Below are 13,469 nucleotides of genomic sequence, written 5' to 3' on the forward strand. Positions count from 1 at the left end.
CGTATCATGAGGATCCATGTCTAGTTGGAATATTCTATTCATGAAACTTATGCAGTAACTGGAACAAGGAATTTACTTTTTTCTTCGGTCTGTCGCTACCATAGTAATTGGAATCAGGAACCATTTGTAAAATATGGACTATTTTCTTATTTCACATCTTCACTGCTGCTTTTGCTTTCATAAGAAAGAAATTGGAGAGAAGGTTAGACAGTATTTTACTAGGTCTTGCGGGGTGTTTTTTAAAAAAAATATTTACTGCAGTTCAGAACTCTTCAGTTTGCTAGAACAATTATACAGTCAGTTTCCTCATCAGTTCCATAAGAATTATGTTTGCCAGCTGATAATTCTAAGCTGATTGTCAAGCAAGTTGATCTATGGCAGTCAAGGTCCACATGCCTGTACAAATCCTAGTTCAAACAGTCAAAACAATAGGAAGCATTGGTTTCTTATATCTGTAATAGAATCACAGCATTGTACAAATTAGGAAATGAGAAATCAGATCTTCCATTAACTCCTGTGTAAATAAAAGAACTAAATGTGAACAGGGAATTAATAGAAATATTAATGTAGTCTCTAACTTCCTCTCCATTTTCTAGGTTTTGTTTTTAAATATGTGATATTAATGCTAATGATGTTAATGCTTGGAGGGGACAAGTGTAGTGATGATAACTTTGCGATAGATTGCTACCTCACCTGCAAATGGCACAGAAAGTGTCCGCCCCCACCCCCACCCCACTCTCGGTCCTCCGGGACTGCTTGTAACATTCCACAACTATGAGCTTCCAACATCTACCAATTCTAAGAAAACTATCCGCCAAAATTCCTACTTGTCCCTGAAAATGTGATTTGCTCCTTGACTGGAATAAAACCAGGAAACAAAATTAAGAATCCATATAGCAGAAAAGAACAAGCACTGCCCACTAGCATGAAGGCTGGAATTAAGGATCTGCTGGAAACACCATAACCATCTCTGGCATTGTTTATTCCCTCAGCACCAGCAAGGTAGAGAAACAACTGTTTAACCTGATGGGTTGTTTTTTTTTTACAAACAATACTATGCTTGCATGTAAGTAAAGGCCAAACTGTGTTCGAGCTCCATGACTGGAAATCCTGAATATAATTTTCTTCCTGTAGAAGCAGCCTTTGGAGCCTCTCTATTTGGATCATGGTTGCAGGGAAAGAGAGTCCAACACAAACACAGTGCTTTGTGCTCCTATGTTTTTCTCCTCCATGGCTATTGGCAGCTTTTAGGAGGGATGATTTCATTTGGGTAATTAGCATGGGGAAAGGGTTGGACCTGTTCCCTCCTGCAATGCAACCCCCAACCCAAATGTGGGGATGGGGCAGCTAAGACTGTTTTTGTATTGGTAGTTGCAGTCTCAGAGCTTTAACATAAAATGGGCTTCGTATTTTGAGTCAAACCTTTTTTTTCTAATGTACTGTAACTTTGGTTATGTGTGCAGTTTATGCATTTTGGAGTGTATGCCCATATCACTTCAGAATGAGCAGCTTTCTTTGCTTCACTTTCCCAGATACATATATTGCTGAGCATATCCTTTGTTGGTAAAATAATCATACGTATAACTTTTGTTGACTGTAGACCCCAGGTTCTTGCTACATGTAGACCCAGATTCCAAGAGGAATGTGCCAGGAAAAAAAAAGACGTTGGAAGTGGATCTTTGCATGCCCCGTGATCTATTCATGGGAGGCAAGACTATTCAGTGTTCATCTGTCCATTTCCACAACTCCTGCCCACTTCCAAAACCAGCAATTGCTTGGCAAGTGATGTGCTTTACACTGTCAGCTTCTATTTTTGTCTTGAAAATGCAGCCAATTTTGCATTGTCAGCAGAGTCTAAAATAGGTGGAGGGAATGTCAAATTGGTTCCTTTAAGACAACCTGTATAAGCAGGCATTTAGTGCAGATTGGATGTAGAGAGATATTTAATGGCTGCAAATATAGAATTTTACAGCACTTGCGATTTGAAATGTTTCAATGCTGTTAATGCTCTGTATGGTCAGAGATGGGCAAAATACTTCTTAAAATATTTTAAATATAAGATACAAAATACCTGAGCAAATGTATCTTAGACACAAAATACTTGGTAAACAACCAATAAAAATACAAAGTAGTATTTTAAAATACATCTTAAAATACAAAATACAATGCCTGAAAAAAGGAAACAATTTTGAGATGTCCGCTACTTATCCAAACTTGTTTCCATTTCCTTTAAGCACTACAAGTTTTTCAAAGATTTAAGTCACTCAAGTTGTGCCTTCTGGGGCTGTGAATCATCCCAGCAATTGAAAATAATTGTTCTACGAGACCGCTTGATGTTAGACTTGAATTATATCTTTAAAAATAGCCATTGGACAATGGGATACCAATCCAACATACTAATGTGCTTTGATTTGTTCTGCAAAACCTGGAGTATTTCCAGCTTTTTAGCCTAGCTTCCAGTAGGCTTATGAGATCACCTGGTATTCCATGTGTGTGCGTCCATCCATGTGTGTCCCCAACTATCAACTTCACAATGCCTGGACCAATATGATCCAAATCGGGTACAGTTGTAGGGACACCTCAGCGGCATAGTTCGTGGTGATGTCATCCACCCCAGTTCAAAATGGCAGATGTGTAAACTTTTGAGGCACAAGTGGGCCAACTTGTGAACTGCCTAATCAATTTGAACCAAATTAGGTACATTTGTAGTGAGTGACATACAGGGACCATTCAATGGCGTGGTTTGTGATGGTGTCATCCACCCCAATTCAATGTGGTGGATACATGAACATTTGAGGCACAATTGGGCTAACTTGTGAACTGCTTAACTGATTTGAACCAAATTTGCTACAGGTGTAGGGACACATAGGGACGGCTCAAAGGCATAGTTTGTAATGATGTCCACCCGGATTCAAGATAGCAGACATGTGAATGTTTGAGGTGCAAGTGGGAACCGATTTGGTACAGTTGCAGAGACACCTCAAACACATAGTTTGTGGTGATGTCATCCACCCTAATTCAAGATGGTGAGCACATGAATGTTTGAGGCACAAGTGGGCTAACTTGTGAACTGCCTAACCTATTTGGACAAAATTTAGTCCAGTTGTAGGGATAGTGAAAGGAAAATAAATAGATTAGTTCTTACTAGAACAACTTGTTAAACACTCAATCAGATCAGTAATTCCCAAACAACATAATGCCCTGTTCCTTTTTGCTATGATTCTCCATTCTCACTATTCTCCATGGGCGTCAGCAGGCTTGTGGGTGTGGGTGTGTGTGATATACACAAATTATGTCAATAGAAATCAAAACACTGCATGATGTATCCAATGTTAAACTTTCTTAGATGAGGACTAGGAGACCCAGGTTGAAGCCCTCACTCAGTCAGATCACTGGATGATCTTGGTCACTCACTGTTTTTCAGCGTAGCCTAACTCAAAGGATTGTTGTGAGGATAAAATGGGGTAGGAAAACAAACTTGGGATACTGTACATGGAGTCATCTGCTCCTATGAGGCAGATCCGCCCCCCCATGTGACCAACTTTACAGACTGTTGTGATGCAAAAGATGATTTTTAAAACTTTAGATGCTTTTAAGAACATAAAAAAGCCCTGCTGGATCAGGCCCAAAGCCCATCTAGTCTGGCATCCTGCTTCACACAGTGGCCTACCAGATGCTTCTGGGAAGCCTAGAGGCAGGAGTGGAGGGCATACCCTCTCTCCTACTGCTCCCCTGAAACTGGTATTTAGAGGCATCTGTCATGACTCAGACCTGACTCAGAAGAGTCAGAGCAGGAACGGGAGGATTCGCCTGCTAGTGAGGGCTCAGAAGCACAGCAACAGGAGTTGGCAGGGAGACCAGACTCTGGAGCTGAGGATTCGCAACAGCTGCCAGACATGATTTCTGATGGGGAGGAGCCTGGGATTTAACCTGTCTTGAGAAGACGGTTCAAGAGGGAGGCTCAGTGGAAGTCACGCAGGCGCAGGAGATCACTAGAAAGGAAGCCGAAGTGCTGATTCAGGGAAGCCTGATTGGCTGCTGGTTCTCTTGAGCCATATATATTTGGAAGTCTCTCAATTGCTCAGGTGCTGTTTGCAACTTTCGCTGGTCTGCAGACAGTGTGCTATTGAATTCCAAAACTTTGTCCGAGTTCCAATTTGCCTTGTTTATGCTTTCCGGCTTTGTTCTGTTAATTCCTTGCTTCTGTTGTCCTTCACTATTTTCATTCCTTGCTCTGTGTTTTCTGTTCACTTATTACTCACTTATTGTTAGAGGGGGGTACCTAGTTCAGTTCAGGGGACTTAATTCATTTACTATTTTTCTTTGTGAGCCTTTTATTTTTCACTCATGCAGTTCAGCTGCCACTTTCTCTTAACTCACTAGGGAGTGCTGAAGTGGGTGGTAAATCCTGTTGGGTTAGCCAAGCTAACAGATTTATGACAGCATCTCACAACTGGTATTTAGAGGCTGGAAGTGGCAGCAGCGATATAGGAAGATGCTGAAAGTCATCATCTCATACTGCACGGGAGGAGGCAATGGTAAACCCCTTCCTGTATTCTACCAAAGAAAACCACAGGGCTCTGTGAGCGCCAGGAGTCGAAATTGACTTGATGGCCCACTTTACCTTTTAAAATCTTAATCCAGTCTAAGCAAGCATGGCTGTTTGATTTCCTATATTATTCTGTGTGTCCCACAATGATACTGAGACTCTTCTAATGACCAGCTTAATGCAGGCTAGAGCTGCCCAGCTTGGGTTAGTCTGGTTGTGTGAAGTGTTGCAATCCTTGTGGATCCCGGCGTTTCCATGCAACCTGACCCCCTTACTAAACCTGGCTGTTAGCTGTGGTTAAGAGTGCAAGTGCACCCTTAACCCAGCTGCCATATATCCTGTGTCTCCCTAAGTTGTGTGCTGCTCAAGGAGACACAGAGATGGGGGATCAATGCACCATGCCCAGTATAATAGTAAATTGAATAGTAAAACTATAGTCAGTAGGCACAGAGATGGGGTATCCCCCAATGCACCATACACAGTGTAATAATAAATTGAATAGTAAAACAATAATAGTGAATTGAATACTAAAACTATTCAAACTTCAAGGGACAGAGAGGAAGGAACAGAGCACACACACAAGGATGCTTGGAAGCCATTGGGCTGCCTACTTGCAATAAAAGGCAGCTTCTGAAGCAAGAAAGCAATAATTGGCTGTGATGTATTTTGGTTTCGGCAATGTATTTTAAAAATACAAAATATCTCAGCAAATGTATTTTAGATACAAAATACAAGTACTGAAAATCTGTGTTTTCAATACTTGTTTTTTAGATACTGCCAATCTTTGTGTATGGTGCAAGTCAGATGTACAGAAAATTTAGATCGAACTGCAGGCACAGTTTCACAAAAAGCCCATCTGTAGATGAAAAATGGGACTGGCACTTTCCTCATTTCTTAATAAAAGGATGGGGGGGAAAGACAGTGTGTTCTTTTTAAAAAGCTGTCACTGTGTGCTGGATCAGACATTGGCTGTGCACTGATGGTTAACTCTGAACGGTTTGGCTGAAGACTGTTGAAGAGCTCTATTTGTACATCTGAAAATATTGCTGCTTCCAGACTCCACCTAAGGACTTGAACAGATGTCTAAATTAAATCTATGCTGTATAGCAATGCTTGTTTTCACAAATCTGTTTCTTCATCCCAAAACATTACACAGGAAGCTCTGTACAGGTGCTGAAGTTTCTAAAGGTGTGTTGATGCAAAGTTCTCCTTCACAGTAAAAGTTAAACCAATTCACATAATGACACACTCTCTCTCACACACACACACACCTTATTTACACAACCATTTTGAGGTGGATAGGAGTCCTGCCAAGATGTTACTTTGTTTGCTACACACAAGCATCACCTCAGCTTGGCTCTGCAAACCCTGCAAGCACACGATCATGGCTGTCAAGGACTCCAGTGCTGAAATTGGACTGCAAGCCCCACTTCTCCATATAAGGTGTGCCTCCTCAGCATGCTTTGTGCTGCTAGCAGATTGGAAAAACTTCATAATGTTAGTACCTGCCTTTCCATTGGCCATGAAGGAGCAGAAGGCAGACACAGCGCTGCCAGAGTGAAGGTTCTCACAACTGAAGAATCAGTGTAGGAGTGCTCTCCTCCACTTTGGGTAAAAAGTGGGGTAAAAAAGCTAGGTAGCCCCTGAGGGAAGCAACCTGAGCTGGAGGGAAATGTTTGAGTTCACACAACCATGCATATCTGGGTAGCCCACCTCCTACCTGACTCTAATGGGTGTTGAACCAACCTACAGGCAATCATCTTGCTGTGTTGTTTGAACTTATCATTGCTTTTCTATTCATACTTGCTGGGCGACTCTGGGCCAGTTGCTTCTCTCTCAGCCTAACCTACTTCACAGGGTTGTTGTGAGGAGAAACTTAAGTATGTAGTACACCGCTTTGGGCTCCTTGGAGGAAGAGCGGGATATAAAATGTAAAAAATAAAATAAATAATATTTAGTAGTTTACCAAGTAATACAGTTTTGCATCAGTTACAAGTTACCATTCACATATTGTGGATTGCTTGCACATGTTGAGCAATATGCGCTCACATCATTAACCTTGTTTAAGGGGAGGGGGAATTAGGCAGGCTAGCCGCTTTGGAACCACCGGGTTCGGCTGTGAGGCTGGTAGTTCCAACGATCACCAGGAAGCAGGCTAGGCTCCCTTAGCCCGCTTTCTAGTGATAGTCAGAACAGCTTCACTATATATTTTCAGATCACCTACCACATTTTTGCTTGATTAATTTATTGTGTTCTGCCCACAACACTGTGCAGCTATCGTTTGTCTTGTATATTGTTGGCACCGACTAATCTCTTCATGACACCTGGAAGGACTTCACATATAACTCTATGCCAATAGAGTTCCTAAGAGGCAGCCCTTTCTCAACTTCCCAGCAATGTTAGCTGCAAAGACGTTTTCCCCAGGAAGCTTTCAGAGTCAACTTAGTGGGAAATGTGCAGCAGGAACCTCCAAGTTACTGTCTCTCTTTGAATTTAAAGTTTTAGAAAGTGGCTGTATTGATGGATGGCATCTTTGTTAGCTAGGTCAGGAAATTCTGGTGGACAGCATTTTGTGACAGTCCAAAACACAATTTTTTTGTGTTTCTTTTTAATTTAATAGATAAATATGCAGTCAGAGACCTGAATTTTAGGTAGGTGGCAAGCCTATGTGTAAGTAATACCACCCTAGCCTGGAGATCACGTGACAGAATGTTCCTTTATACAAAAAAATCCCTCCATACAGAGAACTGATATGGACTAGTATTCCTCTTCCTCACATACTGATTTTCTTTTAGATACAAATAAATGTGCTGAAGCACTCGTATGATTGCTCCTTCACATATATAACTTGTCGGTCTACATTTATTGTGCCACTTTAGAATCAAAGTGGGTTGTGGTGGGAAGCAAATTGGTAATGTTCTGAGGCAACCACATGACCAGCAGACGTTGAATGTGGGCCACTTATGCTACCTTTTGACCATGCAGATTGGGTCATGCAATTCAGTCCTGTATTGGTACAAGAAACTAAAACAGATTAACAATGGCATCTTTTTCATGGGAATAACAATCTTGAGATATTGGCCATATTCAAGCATAATGGTAAATGATGGCTTGTTCGAAAACAAGCTATGATAGGCCTCAGGTTCTTTTGTTCTCCTCTGCCCCCTTCTTTTGTACAAGGGGGAAGATATTTGAAGCTTCCACTTGTAGTTTGTTGCAAATTTCAGAGTGTGCCATTGTATCCAAATGCACCAAACTGTGGCTAGTGCAAATCATAGCATCAGTGTCTGTGGTTTGAACAAACCAGGATCAAAAGGAGTTTGAGAACAAATGATGGTTTGCATAAACCATAGTTTGCCACATTTGGACAAAATGACAAATTGCAGTTTGCTGCAAATGCTAATGAAAATGTCTCTTGCTGTTCACAAAAATAAAAGGAAAAAAATTATGGAGTTTTAGAAGGGGAGAAACAACTCTGAAAATTATCTGAGCTGAAAATGTTCTTGAAAATTGTTGCCCAGTGGTTATCCCGGACAGGGGTGTAGCAAGGTTGGAGTGGGCCCAGAGACAAGATTTTAAAATGCCCTCCCCCCTCACTGAAGCTCAGCTCAGCTCATGAAGTAAAGAAATCTTAAATGAGGCTGAATAGTGGTAACAAAAAGCATAGTAAGATGCTTTTTGTTACTTATATGCCTATATCCTATAGATCATCATCCTAAATTATTTTTTTAAAGGTTTTGTAAATTGTAGATGGTGCAAGTCATTTAATGGTACTAGAGAAAGGCATGCTGTTCTGGTAGCTCCAGGTCTTAACACTCACATCAGTGTTGGAGGATGAATACAACTGAAGGAAGCCCGGTCGGGTGCGTGGCTGGGTGAGTCAGTCATGTGACTTGCCTCTGGGGGGCCCCCAAGGCAGTGGGCCCCCAGACAACTGTCTCCCCTGGCCCTATGATAGTGACGCCCCTGATCCCAGAGTCAGTAGTTTCAATAACCGATGGGTACAGTCTACCAGGCACTACTGCTGTGCAATCATTTCTGTTAATGTTAGCAGATTTGTGCAATTCTGTTTAAGCGTATTGTAGTGGTTAGATTGCTGGACTAGGACTGGCGAGACCTGAGTTCAAATCCCCATTCAGCCATGATACTTGCTGGGTGACTCTGGGCCAGTCACGTCTCTCTCAGCCTAACCTACTTCACAGGGTTGTTGTGAGGAGAAACCTAAGTATGTAGTACACTGCTCTGGGCTCCTTGGAGGAAGAGCGGGATATAAAATGTAAAAATAAATAAATAAATAAATAATTGAATGAATTGCTGGTGGATTGGACCTTCATTATGTGATTCAGCTCTTAGCATGCATGCTTCAGTAAAATCTTTCATTTTTATGCTACACTGCTTCACTTATTAGGTCATTTTATCAAAAAATAAATTTTCAGCCCAAGATGACCTGAATTTAATTAAATACAGTTCAACAAGTTCTTGTCAGTGCTTAGCAACACAACACATTATGTCTCCCACAAGTTACCACAGTACACAGAGATGGATGGCAACGTTAGGAAGATAACTCAAGCGGATGCATATTAGAAACACTGGTGATTACAGGCTAGTATACTGACTGATATACTAGGCATATTAGCCATGGACCATTATTTTGGATTTAAATTTTTTACAGGTTCATAAAGAAACACTGAAACTAAGCAGGAAAGGGTTTTCCATTATTAAGAGCACCTAAGCTGCCAAAATGACATCAAGGGGCTATTTAACATGCACATGCTGTGAAGAAATAACAATAGGTAGAATTAGTCCTTTATGAAGCGTTGCCCTGGCACAAACATTCATTTAACTTTCCCAGTCAATGTGCAGAATATATTCATCTGCAATCCCTGGACCGTGTCTACCCTAGTTGGGGGAAATTTGTTCAGTGTTTATAGAGAAGAGGCCACTAATAAGGTTAAGAACTCTTGGCAAGCAACTCTAGAATACAACCACCAATTAAAGTTTATTCATTTAGAGGCCATAAAAGATCCCATGGAGCCCCATGCCAGAAGAGTGGGCCTGCTCCTTTTCTGATCAGCTTATATCCATTAAACAGAAATAATATAATGCCACTCTCTAGAAGAACTGAGGTTAGGGGTTTGTATTCTGACATGAGCTGATCAGAGCCTGGCTTATACATGCCTCTGGGATTATGGAAATCCATTTTCCAATTAGTTGAGAAACCAGACCTGCCAATTCTGGCTCCCCAACTATAGGAACCCTGGTTTCTCCCTTAGGGGATGCTGCTATGACCCATGTTCTTGACATTCCATACAGTCTGGTTTCTTCTCTTCGCAGTTCATACTGTGCTAAAACCTGAGTCGTAAGTCAGATTCACACAGGCATGTATATCACCTCATCACTAGATAGCTGAAGATGTGAACTGCTCCACGGAAGGATATTGCCTTTCTATTTATATTTTCATTCAGCACATATAAGACATATTGAGGTCTTAATAAAAATGCATAGAACTTGTTCTCTTTGTTTAATATAACTGCTGTATATAAAAGCTGAGAACCTTTAAATAGTAAACAAATCATGGCCAACATCCAGACTAACAAAGTGTATGTGCAACTAAATGTATAGCACATCCTAAGGTGGAAGAACAATTTTTATCTACCCTTCCTTTTTTCTGAAGTCCACCATGTCCCCCTACAATATGTCCCTGAGGGTCATGTGGCTTCATAAGGTGATTTTGAAACTGTGACTGATGGCAGTTTCACACATGCAAGTATATCACTTAGTGTTGTTATCACTGAGTGATATTTGAATTTATTTGCACAATGGAAGGATCTTCTCCAAAAATTTCTCTTCTCACTTTACCTTGCTTTTCTCTCTTACCCATAATCCAAAAGGAGGAGGTATGGAAGGGATAACAGCCTGTTCACTAAAACTAGTTGAATAGCCTGACAGAATGAACTTGTGCTCTTTAGGTGCCACCCTGGCTGCAGTTATGGCCCTGCCATATGGCTGAGTACAGCCCAGCAGGCCCTGTTGAGGCCTAGCCTCAGAACGTACTCCCCACTCTGAGCAACTCATCTCACCCAAGAAAGCACTGCTAGCTACACTTCTTCTCTCCCCCTGCCTCCCTGTAGGAGGCCTCCCCTTTGGAACTTGACCTGCCTGAACTTCCTGCCTGTCTTGGATTATGTTATCCGTCTCTGGACCCTTTGAACTTCAACTGTTGCCTCTGGAATTTGACTTGTACCCATTCTGCACCACACACATGCCTCTGTCCCCTCACATTGACAATGCACTACTACAACTACAACTATAGAAGCACTTCACATGATTACTGTGAAGCGCCTCAATGTGGTCTGCGGGGAGAGCGGGCTTAGCCCACTCTCCCCACAGATGAGCAGCCGCTCGTAGTTGGGCGGCCGGATCAGCTGCCCACGTGGCTGCCGGCTCCATCACAGAGCCAGTGGGGGCTGCAGGGATCGGGGGAGGTTCCTGGTTCCCGGAAGTTCCAGGATGCCCCGTGCAAGTGTGCAGGGCATCCTGGGGAGAACCCGAGCCCAGGAGGTCGGGGGTCTAATTTTGTGTCGCCACGCAACACACAAGCAACCAAATAAGGTTAACGGAGTGCTTGCTCCATTAACCTCATTTAAGGGGAGGGGGAATTAGGTGGGCTAGCCGCCTTGGGAGCGCCAGGCTTGCCTGCGAACCTGGTGGTTCCCATGATCCTTGGAAAGCGGGCTAATCTCCCTTAGCTCGCTTTCCAGTGATCGTGCAAATAGCCTCATATACTGCTTTTCAACCAAAGGTTCTCAAAGCTGTTTGCATAGAAATATATAATAATAAATAAGAGGGTTCCCTATCCCAAAAAGTTCTCAAAACAGTTTGCATAGAAAAACATAATAAATAAATAAGATGGTTCCCTATCCCCTATCCTCACAATCTAAAAGGAATTGCAAGCTAGACACCAGCAACAGTCACTGGAGGGATGCTGTGATGGGGCTAGGTAGGGTCAGTTGCTCTCCACCTGCTAAATATAAGAGAATCACATACACCTCCAAGGACCCTCAAACCTATCTACTTTGGGGTCTGGAGCCTGCCTCCCACAATCTCCATTTATTCCACAGTTTCTCACTTTCCCTTCCCTTCAACATTGCTGCTCTAGAATTCTTTCTCTCAGGGCATGGGATAAGGGCATATTCTATAGTAACTTTTCTGAAGCTAAGCAGAAGTCAGTGCTTGGATGAGTGACCACCTGGGAACCTCAGGTATGCTGCTTTGAGTTCCATGATTGAATAAAGGTGGAATATAAATGCAATAAACAAAATAAACATTATCTTTATAATTTCAATTTTCCATAAAATTATTCACTATTAAAGTTGTTGAGGTTTTGTTAAAGATAAAGGTAAAGTATGCCATCAAGTCAATCTCGACTCCTGGTTCCCACAGAGCCCTGTGGTCTTTTTGTAGTATACAGGAGGGGTTTACCATTGCCTCCCTCCACACAGTATGAGATGATGCCTTTCAGCATCTCCCTATATCGCTGCTGCCTGATAGAGTACCAGGGGGATTCAAACCTGCAACCTTCTACTTGTTAGTCAAGCATTTCCCCGCTGCGCCACTTAAGGTGACGAGGTTTCAATATGAACTTTTTATATATTCCATACACATTGAGCCACTGATTAAATTGATCAGGCTTTTTCTTAAACCTTGGCAGTTTAATTGGTGGAAGGATGGTAAAGAAAATGATATTGTGGACAGGCAGGCAATGCAAAAATGCACTTTGTCATGCTGTTACCAATCACATCATGTCTGGGTTGCATCTGAGTGTGTGGTAACATCTGGGATAGGCAAGTGAGAGAGTGAGCTTGTTCTCACAATCATATGAGGGTGGGCTGGAGGAAAGGCACACTCTTATTCCTTGCCTCCCAGATTACCAGAGCCTCCTTTGGGCTCTGCAAGTCACATGCTCTCCCGCAAGTCGCAGCAGCAGCAGAGTTCTTCACTGCTGAAATTGGGAGCTGGGGCCTCCACATATACCATAAAGCATTGCAGGAGCAGCAGAGAGCCAGCCCTCAGTAATGCAGCAGCTCTCCTCTCCCTGGTCCCAGAAACCACAGGACTCTATGATCAAAATGGCCACTGGCTGCCCAGGAACTCGTTAAAGCCATGTGGCAGTGCACACAGCTGCAAAAGAAGGTAGGACTGGCTCTGTTTCCCTCCTATGTAACTTTACCCAGGTTCAGCACTGCTGAGTCAGGAGGTTTCCTGGCTATCCAAACAACCACAGATCCCTGTGTTAACCCAGTCCTACCAAGGGATTTATGGCTCTGAGAATAACCTCAGTGTCTGCTATCCTATGCTATTTATTCGTGCCACACTTCTTGTGTGGTGAAACTAAAAGTTGGTTCACATGCATAGCCTAACCCAGGCTAGAGCAGCCCAGACTGGACTAGGCTGTGCATGTGCAGCACCAGGAGTGATGTCGCTCTCGGCGCTACCCCCACAGTAAGCCCCACTTCTTAACTCAGTGTTTAGCTGAGATTTTACAGACCTGTGGTTCACTTTACCTTGGCCAGCAACCATCTGGGCTGTCACCGTTGGTTAACGGCTTCCCCCCAGCCTGCCATCTTTTCAGCAGTGAGCCGGTGGGGTGTGGGGGACGGAGAGAGAAGCGGCTGCGCTTGTGCCCCGGGGCACCCTGAGATACAAGAGGGGGAAGTTCTCCAGCTCCCAGTGTTTCCCTTTGCCACGCCACCACTCGTGTGGGTGCACAGCATGGCAGAGGGGAGGACGGCGGTTGCTTGTCTGCTGGGGAAGGCAGGCATGCTCCTGCCTTTCCTGCAGCCCGCCCTTCCTGGCAAGGTCATGTGCATGATCTCTAAAAGTGGGGAAAACATAACCTGTGAGAGGTGGGAATGTGCAT

The 13,469-nt window shown here is 43.0% G+C and overlaps 1 protein-coding gene across 3 annotated transcripts in view; it reads left to right on the forward strand.

The window, feature by feature from the left end:
• COLEC12 (collectin subfamily member 12) overlaps positions 1 to 13,469 on the forward strand; it is a 162,181-nt gene that overhangs the window by 50,212 nt on the left and 98,500 nt on the right. The window lies entirely within an intron of this gene.

Source organism: Hemicordylus capensis, chromosome 4, assembly GCF_027244095.1.
Source record: "Hemicordylus capensis ecotype Gifberg chromosome 4, rHemCap1.1.pri, whole genome shotgun sequence".
In the NCBI taxonomy this organism is placed as follows: Eukaryota; Metazoa; Chordata; class Lepidosauria; order Squamata; family Cordylidae; genus Hemicordylus; species Hemicordylus capensis.